This window comes from Lactuca virosa, chromosome 4 (assembly GCF_052849685.1).
Source record: "Lactuca virosa cultivar CGN04683 chromosome 4, Lactuca_virosa_CGN04683_v6, whole genome shotgun sequence".
Taxonomy (NCBI): domain Eukaryota; kingdom Viridiplantae; phylum Streptophyta; class Magnoliopsida; order Asterales; family Asteraceae; genus Lactuca; species Lactuca virosa.
The window spans coordinates 86486918-86499608 of record NC_136429.1 but is presented as its reverse complement, the minus strand read 5'-3'; positions in this window follow the sequence as shown (position 1 = coordinate 86499608).

Here is a 12691-nt window from a genome sequence, read left to right as displayed (position 1 = left end):
AGCTTAAGGAAATGATGTTGGCTGAATACTGTCCAAGAGGTGAAATCCAGAAGATGGAACAAGAGGTGTGGACTTTCACGGTTCAAAACTCCGATATCGACGCATACATATCCAGGTTTAGTGAGCTATCTCTCTTGTGTCCCAGAATGATCACCTTTGAAGGGAAACAGATTGAGAGGTTTATCTGGGGATTGACCGCGCCAATTCAAGGGAATGTCATTGCGGCAAACCCTGAGACGTATGATAGTGCAAAGAGGCTGGCCAAGAAATTGTATGATCATGGCAACAAAAAGGGCGCCAAAACAGAAGAAGCGGAGGTTAAGAAAGAAGGTGAGAACAAGAAGGGGAAAAACAACAAGCGAAAGGGAAAACAAAACTCTGAATCATCTAAGAAACAACAAACTGTGACTGTTCATGCTGCTACTCAAGCTACCACCACACCACATGCTCCAACCTCATCAACACCAAATAATCCCAAACAATACTCAGGAGTCCTACCCAAGTGCAACAAGTGCAATTTCCACCATCACGGAGAATGTAGAGATATGCATTGCACAAGTTGCAACCGAAAGGGTCACACAACAAGATACTGTAGAACCTATCCTCAACAGAATCAGCAGGTAAACACCAACAACAATCGCAACAACAACTACAACAACAAAAAAACGGCAACAACAACAACAATATTGGGGCCAGTCACACCTGCTATGGGTGTGGAGGGACCGGCCATTTCAGGCACAATTGCCCCAAGGCTAACAATCAGGGGATAGGAACATCAGGAAGGATACTGGAATTGTGTCAAGGTGAAGCAGCTCATGACCCAACAGTTGTTACCGGTACGTTTCTACTTAACAACACATACGCATGCATTCTATTCGATAGCGGAGCCGAGCGAAGCTTTGTTAGTAATAAATTCAAAACACTTACTAAATCAACAACCCCAGAAGCTCAACGAAGCCTTCACGGTGAAAATGGCTAATGAGAAAACTGAAACAACCAAAGATATCTATGTAGGGTGCACATTAACACTAAACAATCACTCCTTTCAAATAGACTTGATGCCAGTAAATATTAGGAGTTTTGATGTGATAATCGGCATGGATTGGTTGAGCCCCCACCATGATGATATTATGTGTTGCGAGAAGGTCGTTCACCTTCATCTCCCCAATCACGAAAGCCTAATAGTATATGGCGATAAACCTGGTGCCAACCTTCTCCTTATCTCTTGCATCAAGGCACAAAAGTGTCTGCATATGAAAATTTACGCATTCCTCGCTCATGTTGTGGATAAGACCAAGGAAGAAGTAGACATTAAGAACATCCCAGTGGCATGCAACTTTCCAGATGTATTTCCAGAGGATCTTCCGGGAATACCCCCAGAAAGACAAGTCGAATTTCGAATCGACCTGGTACCAGGAGCCACTCCAATTGCCAAATCGCCCTATCGGTTGGCTCCCGCTGAAATGCAGGAATTATCAAGCCAGCTAAGCGAGTTGTTGGACAAAGGATTCATCCAGCCAAGCTTCTCACCCTGGGGAGCTCCGGTCTTGTTTTTCAAGAAAAAGGACGGATCCATCAGGATGTGCATTGACTACAGAGAATTAAACAAGCTTACCATCAAAAATCGGTAACCACTTCCACGAATCGATGATCTATTTGACCAGCTTCAAGGAGCTAGTTACTTCTCCAAAATAGATCTGAGATCCGGTTATCATCAACTTCGAGTCCGAGAAGAGGACATTCCAAACCGTTTTTCGAACCCGTTATGGTCATTACGAATTCGTCGTGATGCCCTTCGGTCTGACAAATGCCCCCGCTGCATTTATGGACCTCATGAATCGAGTCTGCCACCCATTCCTTGATAAATTCGTGATTGTCTTCATCGACGATAACCTTATTTATTCCCGAAGCGAAGAAGAGCATGGTCAACATCTCCGTCAAATCTTGGAAACCATAATAACTAAAAGACTTTACGCAAAGCTTTCCAAGTGTGAATTCTGGATCCGCAGTGTAAACAGGGTCATGTAGTCAGCACGGAAGGGATTCATGTAGATCCTTCCAAGATAAAGGCCATTGAAGTCTGGGCTATCCCGAGAACCCCAACAGAAATCCGTCAATTCTTGGGTCTCGCAGGCTACTACCGGAGGTTTATCCAGAATTTCTCTAAAATAGCCAACCACTTACCACGCTGACACAAAAGGGTGAGTCTTTCAACTGGACGGAAAAGCAAGAAGCCGCCTTCTAAACCTTGAAGTGAGCCCTCTGCAGTGCACCAGTGCTATCCTTACCAGAGGGAACCGAGGACTTCGTAGTCTACTGTGATGCTTCGAATCAAGGTTTAGGTTGTGTCCTCATGCAACGTGGGAAGGTGATAGCTTATGCATCCAGGCAACTAAAGACACATGAAGTAAATTATACCACGCATGATCTCGAGCTGGGAGTTGTGGTATTTGTCTTAAAAATTTGGAGGCACTACCTCTATGGTACCAAGTGCACCATCCTTACAGACCACAAAAGCCTCCAGCACATTCTAAACCAAAAGGAGTTAAACATGAGGCAGTGGAGATGGGTTGAGCTGCTAAATGATTACAAATGTGAGATCAAGTACCACCCATGCAAGGCTAACGTGGTGGCCGATGCCCTGAGCCGAAAGGAATACTCAAGTCGTCGGGTGAGAACTATATCAATAACCATCAAATCCCACTTAACTTCACAAATCAAGGGAGCTCAATTAGATGCATTAAAGCCGGAGAGTGTCACAGGTGAAACCCTACGCGGGATGGATAAGAACTTGGAAACGAAGGAGGACGGAACTCATTACTTCATGAACATAATCTGGGTCCCTAAATTTGGGGGATTCAGAGAAGTAGTTATGAATGAAGCCCACAAGACGCGATATTCCATCCATCCGGATTCGGATAAGATGTACCTAGACATAAATCAGCAATATTGGTGGCCGAATATGAAAGCAGAAATCGCCACTTACGTGGGAAAGTGTCTCACTTGCGCCAAAGTGAAAGTGGAATACCAAAAGCCCTTGGGACTATTACAACAACCAGCAATACCAGAGTGGAAATGGGAAAGGATTGCCATGGACTTCATAACCAAATTACCAAAGACAGCAGACAGATTGGATGCTATCTTGGTAATCACCGATAGGTTAACAAAATCCGCTCATTTCCTACCAATAAAAGAATCCTACAATATGGAAAAGCTGACGCGAATCTACATCAAGGAGATCGTAAGACTTTGTGGAGTACCGGTGTCTATTATCTCGGATCGAGATAGTAGATTCACTTCAAGATTTTGGCAATCTCTTCAGAAAGCAATGGGAACACAGCTCGATATGAGCACTACTTACCACCCTCAGACCGATTGCCAAAGCGAACAGACCATCCAAACGCTCGAATACATGCTCCAAGCTTGTGTGATTGATTTCGGCAATTCATGGGATACCCACTTGCCCTTGGTTGAATTCTCATACAACAACAGTTATCACACGAGCATCAAGGTTTCTCCTTTTGAAGCTCTTTATGGTTGTAAATGTCGATCGCCTCTATGCTGGGCTGAGGTGGGAGACACCCAACTAGCGAAAGGACAATCACCAAACAACACTCTTACAGGGCCAGAAATCATTCGAGAGACTACCTAAAAGATAATCCAAATCAAAGCCCGACTTCAAGTATCGCGAGACCGACAAAAGAGTTATGCTGACAAACGGCGAAAGCCTCTGGAATTTCAAGTCGGAGCTCGGGTGCTATTGAAAGTTTCTCCCTGGAAAGGGATGATCCGCTTTGGGAAACTGGGGAAATTGAACCCGCGATATATTGGACCGTTCGAGATTCTTTCCCGGATTGGTCTAGTGGCTTATAAGCTGCAGCTACCTTCCGAGCTCAATAATGTACACCCCGTGTTCCACGTCTCGAATTTGAAGAAGTGCTTATCTGATGAGACCCTTGTCATTCCCTTAGAAGAAATCGAAATAAACGAAAATCATTTGTTCGTCGAAGAACCAATCGAGATAATGGATAGAGAAGTGAAGTGTATGAAGCAAAGTCACATTCCGATTGTGAAGGTTCGATGGAACGCCAAGCGTGAACCGGAATTCAAATGGGAACGAGAAGACCAGATGAAGCAGAAGTACCCTCACATATTCTCTCATTCGTGAACCTATCCTTCGAAAGAATTTCGGGACGAAATTCCCTCTAACGGGGGAATGATGTCACAACTAGCATTTTAGCTATGTTTTCGACTTTTTTTTATCTTGTTGGTATCATATTTAAGAGTACTTCAACTTTCATTTAGATTGTTTTGGATAACAATCAACCTACTTTGATTTTGATTTTTGTGTCGCACACTGTTGTATTATGTCACCCTCAAAACTTTGAAAGATTATAACTTCGTCATACGAACTCAGATTTTGATGTTCTTTATATCGACGAATTCCTATTGAAGAGAACTTTGATTTTAAATTACATCACTTTAGCTAAAAAGCAACCTATCTACGAATAACTTTTATGACACACCTTCTCGTATCAGTTTGAACGCGAAACTTAGAAAAATCATATACGAAGTCAAATTTGGGCGTTTTTTATATCTACATAATCATGATCACGACAAATAAAACTTTTGTTAAGATTATTTATACTAAATAAACTCTTATATTTAATGTTAATTTATCGCTCAACGATAACTTTTATATTAAGATTTCTTACAAATATTCTATACTCCTATTATTTGTCCACTTAATGTGTATACAATAATTATTTATTAGCTCGTAACACATATAAAGAAAAATTATTTTAATCAATGCTTTCAATTGTTTGTTAAAATGTATAATTATTATGGTTATACTCTAAACGTCTAGCCCGAAATTACGGGCGTTACAGATTCGTTGTCTATGATTTACAATTTACATAGGTTTAGTTTTGTTTCATAAAGTATGTTGCTATTAATAGTGAAAAGCCATAGATCCAGTTTTAGATTGCATGTGCCCATAAGTTTTTTATATTCCTCAAATACATGTGATTCATAACCTAATAACCCCAATAGTGGTCTCAGAGATTAGCCGTATCAATTAATGGTACGTAAAGATGAAACTAGAAAACTCAAATAAAAATCGATAATCTGTCGTCGCCATGACGTGGGAAGCCCTTTGCCACATCGTGGGAACTGCCTGAAACAGAATTTTGGGATTTTCTTGACTTATTCAAAAGATAGGATAACTATTAGTTAATCAATATTATTTAAATGCTTAAAATATGAATATTATAACCCGATAATTAGAAATCTAAATTTGAATATAAGGAAGATTTAATACTAATTAATTAAACATTTAATTAAACATAATTATTAAAACTTAATAGTTCAGATATTTACTCCCTCCGTCCCAAAATTATTGTCCACGTTTGACTTTTGAAGTCTTTCCTTGTAAACTTTGACCATAAATAATTTTATTTGTGTTATATAATTTTTGATGAAACTTATAAAAATAGAAATACATTTAAAAAACAATATATTCATATATTTTGCATAAAAATTTATATAACATAAAGTAAATTATTTAAGGTCATGGTTGAACAACAGAGACTTAAAAAGTCAAATGTGGACAATAATTTTGGGACGGATGGAGTATTAATTAAAGGTTAATTGAATTAATAAGATCTAAACCTTGTAATCTAAAAATGTTTTAAAATACATCCTATACATATGTATATGAGTATATTACTATATGTATAACTAAAAGTCATTTTAATCATTATTAGGCCTCATTCATGAAGCCACACTAAAAAGGAGGTATACGAAAATGGCCTACAAAATGACCATTGAACGAGTGTCCTTTTCACCCACCGCTTCTTTGTGTGGTGGAGGGTCGTTTGCTGAATGGATTTGATAGGACATAATCACAATAAATGTATAATGTATAAAATAATAGAGCCTTCCATAAAATCTCACTCTAGTTAATTTAGGAAATATGTGAAATTATATGCTAATCCATCAGAACGCACATCATTTCTTTGTGAGTCGTTAGTGGAGTGTGTGTGGTTAATCAAAACACTAATGTGGGACAACAAAGATAGAATGATGGCACATACTTGAATTTATGGTTGTTGATGGAATGTCTGTGGTAACCGGCACATCAATGTGAGATCAAAAACGACCTCAAGTATGTCATGCGGGTTTGCATGGTTATTCACATATTGTTTGTGATTCACAGCATCACAATCACAAATTGAAGAGCATAATCTGATATTAAACATGACATTGAATAATTCAATGAATCCCGAAAGATCTAAGAATTTCATATTAGATTGAAATTGGTAAAATGCTTTACCTACCTAAAATAAATTTTCAATTAGATTGTGGCATCCCCTTCTTAGTTTTGAGTTTTATTTATGGATCCTAGCCATAAATATTAATTTGGGTTAAAATATTAAGGATTGAATCAACTAACTAAAATCTTATCTCTTATTTTAGATGTATGGAATTGGTGATCTAGCTTCCTCCTCCTCTTCCACCCACTCTCAACTTCACTCTCTTGTCGATCCTTTCAAAGGACAAGCTTACTAGTCCAAACTACATAGATTGGAATTGTAATATGAAGATGATATTGAGATATGAGAACAAAGAGTATGTTCTCGAGAATCCGATCCAAAAAAAAACAAAAACAAAAAATACTACTTATGAGGAACTTGTTGATTACAATCAACACATTGACGATGTCACTAAGGTTGCTTACGTTATGATTAAAACCATGACACCTGGTCTTCAAAAGTTCTATAAGGACTATTGGCATTGAGAAATGAACCAGTCTCTCTCGCAAATGTTCCACAATAAAGTGAGACAAGAGCTTAATAAAGTCGTCAAGATCTTTATGACATGCATATTAAAAGAAGGGGAATATATGTCTAGTCATGTGCAGAAAATGTAGAGACATGTGGAGAGATTGGAGGAATGAAATTTTAACTTCGACAATGAGCTTGCCAATGACATGGTGCTCAACTCCTTTCCCAGTAGCTATGATTAGTTCATCTTGACCTATCATGTGAACAATACTGAGACCACATTGATTGAGCTTCATAATCTATTTCAAACAGATGAAGTAGGAATGAAGTAGTCTCATTCTAATAGTGTTGCAACTACCCCAGTCATGGCTGTTCAACAAGATAAGGACAAGAAGAGAAAGGCCTATTCCCAACCCAAGTGGAAATGGAAATCCCGCATTTCAGAGTACAGTGGATCAAAGCGAATCGTCAACTTTGATGCCACTCCTATGCTGATCTGAAAGAATTCATGTGCTTTCTCAGTGGTCAAAAGGAGGATTGGAGAAGAAGCTGCCCCATGTACCTATAAGAATTATGAGAGGCTAAGGGAAAGGTGTATGGCTCTTCATTTGGTATGTACTCTATTGAAACCAAGAACACTTATATTTCAAACTCTTGGATCCTTGATATGGGATGTGGTTTCCACATTTTCTCTGATATGCAGGAACTAAGGGAAAGTGAAGAGGTCGAGCATGTGAAGTTGAACCTGATCATGGGGAATATGCAAAAGTCGGTTGTTACCAGGATTGGGAGCTATGAGCTTAGGTTTTATATGTTAGGGTTTATTTAAACAATTGCTATTATTCGTTGGAAATGACAAGAAACATAATTTCATTTCATGCTTCGTTTAGCCAAGGATATCATTATGGTTTTGATGATAGTGATGGTGCAATTTTAGTTTATAAAAACGGTGCATTTATTTTTACAGCTTATCCTTGTAATGGTGTGTATGAAACTATTGTGTATGTGAATGAACTTGGCAATAGTGTTTATAGTATTGATTGTTCTATTGGTTTAGACAAAGCATGCTTATGGCATTTTCATCTTGGGGACATTAACAAGGAATGCATTGCCCACCTCCAAAACGATGGAGCATTGGAATCATTTGACCTCAAATCAGTCGATGAAATTGATTCATGCTTATGGGCAAGATGACTAAATCACCTTTCACTGGTACTTGTGAAAGAGGTGAAGGATTGTTAGACCTCATCCATATTGATGTATGTGGTCCTTTCAGATCCGACAGAAGGGTTCTAATCACTACTATGTGTGTTTACTGATGATTATAGTAGATATGGGTATATATACTTAATAATGTATAAATCGGAAACTTTTGAAATGTTCAAAGAGTTTAAGCATGAGGTAGATAAACAATTGGGCAAGAAGATAGAGATGCTTCGATCTGAAAGAGGTGGAGAATATCTTAGTATCGAGCTCAACGACTATCTTAAGGGTTGTGGAATCCTTTCACAACTTACACCTCCTAGAACACTACAACTTAGTGGTGTAGCTGAGAGGCATAATAAAACCTTGAAATACATAGTTCTTTCCATGATGAGTCGAGCTTTGCTCCTTATATCGGTTTGGGGGTATGCCTTTGAGACAGCCACCCATATCCTTAATCTTGTTCCTACCAAGAAGGTTGCCAAAACACCTCATGAGATTTTGATGGGGAAACCTCCCTTGCTCACACATATCAAGGTATGGGGTTGTGAGGCTCTCGTTAGGCGCGAGACCCAAGATAAACTAGAACCCAGAGCCAAGAAAAGTATTTTCATTGGCTATACACAAAAGTCCTTTGGGTACTGTAACATCCCACAAATACCGGTAAAAATTTCATTTTTAAAAACACCCAAAAGATACAACCAAATTTTCCAAAACCAACGAAAGTATAAATATTCTCAACATAAGAGTAAATCCAAATAATAATGTGAAATAAAAATCTAGGGGATACTATGCGATCACGTCGGGCCCTTCCCTTTGGCACTAGAAGTACCTGAAATGTTTAAACCACAAAACCATAAGCACGAATCTTAGTGAGTTCCCCAAAATACCACATACCATACAAACATCGGGCCTCATCCATCATATCGGACCCCTCCTACATAATCGGCCCCACCCAACATACAAACAGGCCCCACCCAACTTACAAATGGCCCCATCCAACATACAAACGATCCCTGCCCAACATACAAACGAGCCCTGCCCAACATACAATGCTAGAGTCACAAATACAGCTAGCATCCTACATACTGTAGTGAGAAGACTCACCTTAATCAATAAGCAAGACAATCACACACCCAAGCTGATGATACCGAAACTCCTCACAGTAAAAGTATACATAATAAAACCCTAATCAACAATTAAGGTAATAACTAACCCTCAAAGGATATTGGTTCATACCTAATCCTGCTTGGGACAAAAGACCGTTTTTCCCTTCCAAGATTAACACCCAACACAGTCAACCAAAATTCAAACTGGTCAATAAGTTAACCGTCCAGTGCTACGCTCAACATAGCACATACCTTCGCTTGGTGTATACCTATGCTCGGTATAGACTTACGCTTGGCGTAGAGCTTCAGATGAAAACAGGGGATTACCATGTTACGCTAAGCAAAGAGAAATCTAATCCCAACCTCCCAACTCATATATCTGAATCTAATAGATGTCTTAATGGGTAAAGTCTGTGGTTTTATCCCTTTGCATGGCCAAATAGAGTAAAAAACGAAACCCTAAGTCTATAATACCACCTTTTGCTCAAGAAATCATGCATGGATGGATGAGAGTGTCAAAGCTCTCATTTTTATGGATTTACAAGCTCAAAAACATCTGGAAATGGCACTCAAATGGTATAGAGTAGATCATACTCACGAAGACTAGGGTTATGGGGATAAAAGCACAAAAAATCATAATTAACTAGATCTAACATGAATAATCATCAAGATGGAAACTTTATACCTTCTATAGGTGGATTATAAGATGCAAAATCCGGATCTACAAATCTTGGATCTCCCAAGTGCTTCCCCAACGAAATCCTCCTTAAAAGATGCCCATAAAAACATTCTAAGGTCTCAAAACTCTCACAACATGGATAGGGTTTTGATATGATTGATTAAGAGGGTGGAGGTTGAGAATGGAGAAGGCCTCAAGGAGTTAGAGCCTTTAAAAAGTGTTGACAACCCCAAAAATTAGGGTTTTGGTGCAGCGTACCTACACTTAGCATAGCTCAACCTACGCTCAGCGTAGGTCATTAAACCCATGTATGAGATCTTCCAGCGTAGGTCATTAAACCCATGTATGAGATCTTCCACCTATGCTCAGTGTAAGGGATTATCATCTGCTCAGAATAGAACATCAAAATGAAAAAAATGACAATTTAACTTTAAAGAAGTATACTTGAGGATACGTGTGTTACAACTCTCCCATACTTGAATTCGACTTCGTCCTTGAAGACTATGGCTAATGCTCCCTTATCTCCTCTTCGGGCTCCCATGTCCACTTTGTACCCTTCTGGTGATGCCATTGCACCTTCACCAAGCCCACCACCATGTTCTTCAAGGTCATTGTCTTCATATCAAGGATCACAAATGGTCTCTCTATGTAAACCAGGCGCTCATCAACCTGAATGTTGTCTAAAGGCGCCACTGTGGAATCACTAGCCAATCACCACCGCCGTTGAGAGACATGAAAAGTGTTATGGATATGAATAAGATCATCAAGAAAATCCAAATGATATGCAACCTTGCGCACCCGAGTGATAATCCTTAAAGGACCGATATACACAGGGCCCAACTTGCTCCACTTCCGGAACAGGATGACACCTATCCACAGTGACATCTTCAGAAGCACCAAGTTTCTGACCTGAAACTCGAGTTATGAACGTCACCAATCAGCATAACTCTTCTGGAAAATCTACATGGTATGCAACCGATCATGCACACACTATATCAAATCAGTGGTCTTAAGTACCACCTCAGTAATCCCCATAACTCAATGCCCGACCTCATCCTAACAAACCGGGTTCAGACATTTCCTCCCGTAGAGCATCTTGAAGGGAGGTCTATCAATACTGGCATGATAACTGTTGTAGGATAATTCGACCAATGGTAGATAAGTATCCCTGCTCCCGCTAAAATCCAACACATATTCCCTAAGCATACCCAACTCCTCATGAAACTTCCTCCAGAACCTAGAGGTGAAACGAACATCGTGATTGGAAAAACATTGAAACTCGAACCCCATGTCGAACAACTACCTCCCTAATGTAAATGTGAACCAATGTCTCAGCGGAAATTCTCTCAGCAATACGGATGAAATGAGCACTCTTGGTTAGTCTATCAACAATAACCCAGATAGAATTGACCCCACGTGTCGTTCTTGGAAACTTCATGATAAAGTCCATGGTGATATCCTCCCATGTCAAAATTGGAATGGGTAACGACTGTATCTTGTCGTGGGGTCTCTGGTGGTCGTCCTTGACATTTCGGTAAGTCAAGCACCGCTCCACATAGCATGCTATCTCCCTCTTCATTCGGGGGCACTAGTAGCTCAATTTCAAATCTCTATACATCTTTGTGGCCCTCGGATGGATTGACAACTTCGACTTGTGAACTTCCTCCAATAATGTCTGTCTAACCCCACCAACAATCGGGACCCATACTGAGTCAATAATCCCTAATTATCCATAAAAAATAATGGAATCTAACCCATGATTCGTTCTTCCTTCCAACTCCTGTTCTTTAACCCCTCTACTTGTGCCTTCTTGATCAAATCTAACAATGGTAAAATGATAACCATCCTCAAACATATATCTTTGATAGGTGCAATCACTGCCTTAGGACTCAAGGCATCGATCACAACATTGGCCATCCCAGGATGATATAGAAACTGGCAGTCATAATCTTTCACCACATATAACCATCTTGCTACCTCATGTGCCAGTTAGGCTGATCTATCAGATATATCAAGCTCTTGTGGTTCATGTAAATGGTACAACAGACCCCCATATAAATAATGTCGCCAAATCTTGATGCAAAAACCACAGCCCCTAGTTCCAAGTCTAAGTAGGGTAATTCACCTCGTGATGCTTTAACTTCCTTGATTCATAAGCAATCACATGACCCCTCTACATAAGCACTACACCCAAACCCAATATCTACGCGTCGCAATAAACCACAAAGTCATCCATGACCTCAGGAAGGGTTGGAATCAGAGCCTCACACAATCTCTGTCTCAAGGTATTGATTGTTGCCTGTTTATCCCCCCCCCCCCCCCCCCGACCCGCACCGAAAAGTAACATTCTTCTTTGTCAAACGGGTCAAAGGAACATCAATTTTGGAGAAATCCATAATAAACCTCCGATAATAACCTGATAACCCAAGGAAAATCCGAATCTCGAATGGTAACTTCATAACCTCCCACTGCATCACTGTCTCGATCTTGGCTGGGTCGACCAATATACCATTTTGGTTGACGATGTTCCCCAAGAACCGCACCTCACACAACCAGAACTCATATTTAGAGAACTTGACATAAAGCCTCTCATTCCTTAATATAGTACTTCCTACAGATACTTCTCATGTTGTTCCTTGGTCTTTGAATAGACCAAGATATCATTAATAAACACTATCAAAGATCTATATATTATCAACCTTTACACCCGGTTCATGAGATCCATGAACGTTGTCGGTGCATTGGTGAGCCTAAATGGCGGCAACACAAACTCATAGTGACCATAATGAGTCCTGAAGACCGTCTTTTGCACATCCTCATCCCGAACCTTCATCTAAAGATAACCCGATCTCAAATCAATCTTGGAGAACCAAGATACACCCTGAAGCTAGTGAAATAAATCATCGATCCTCAGA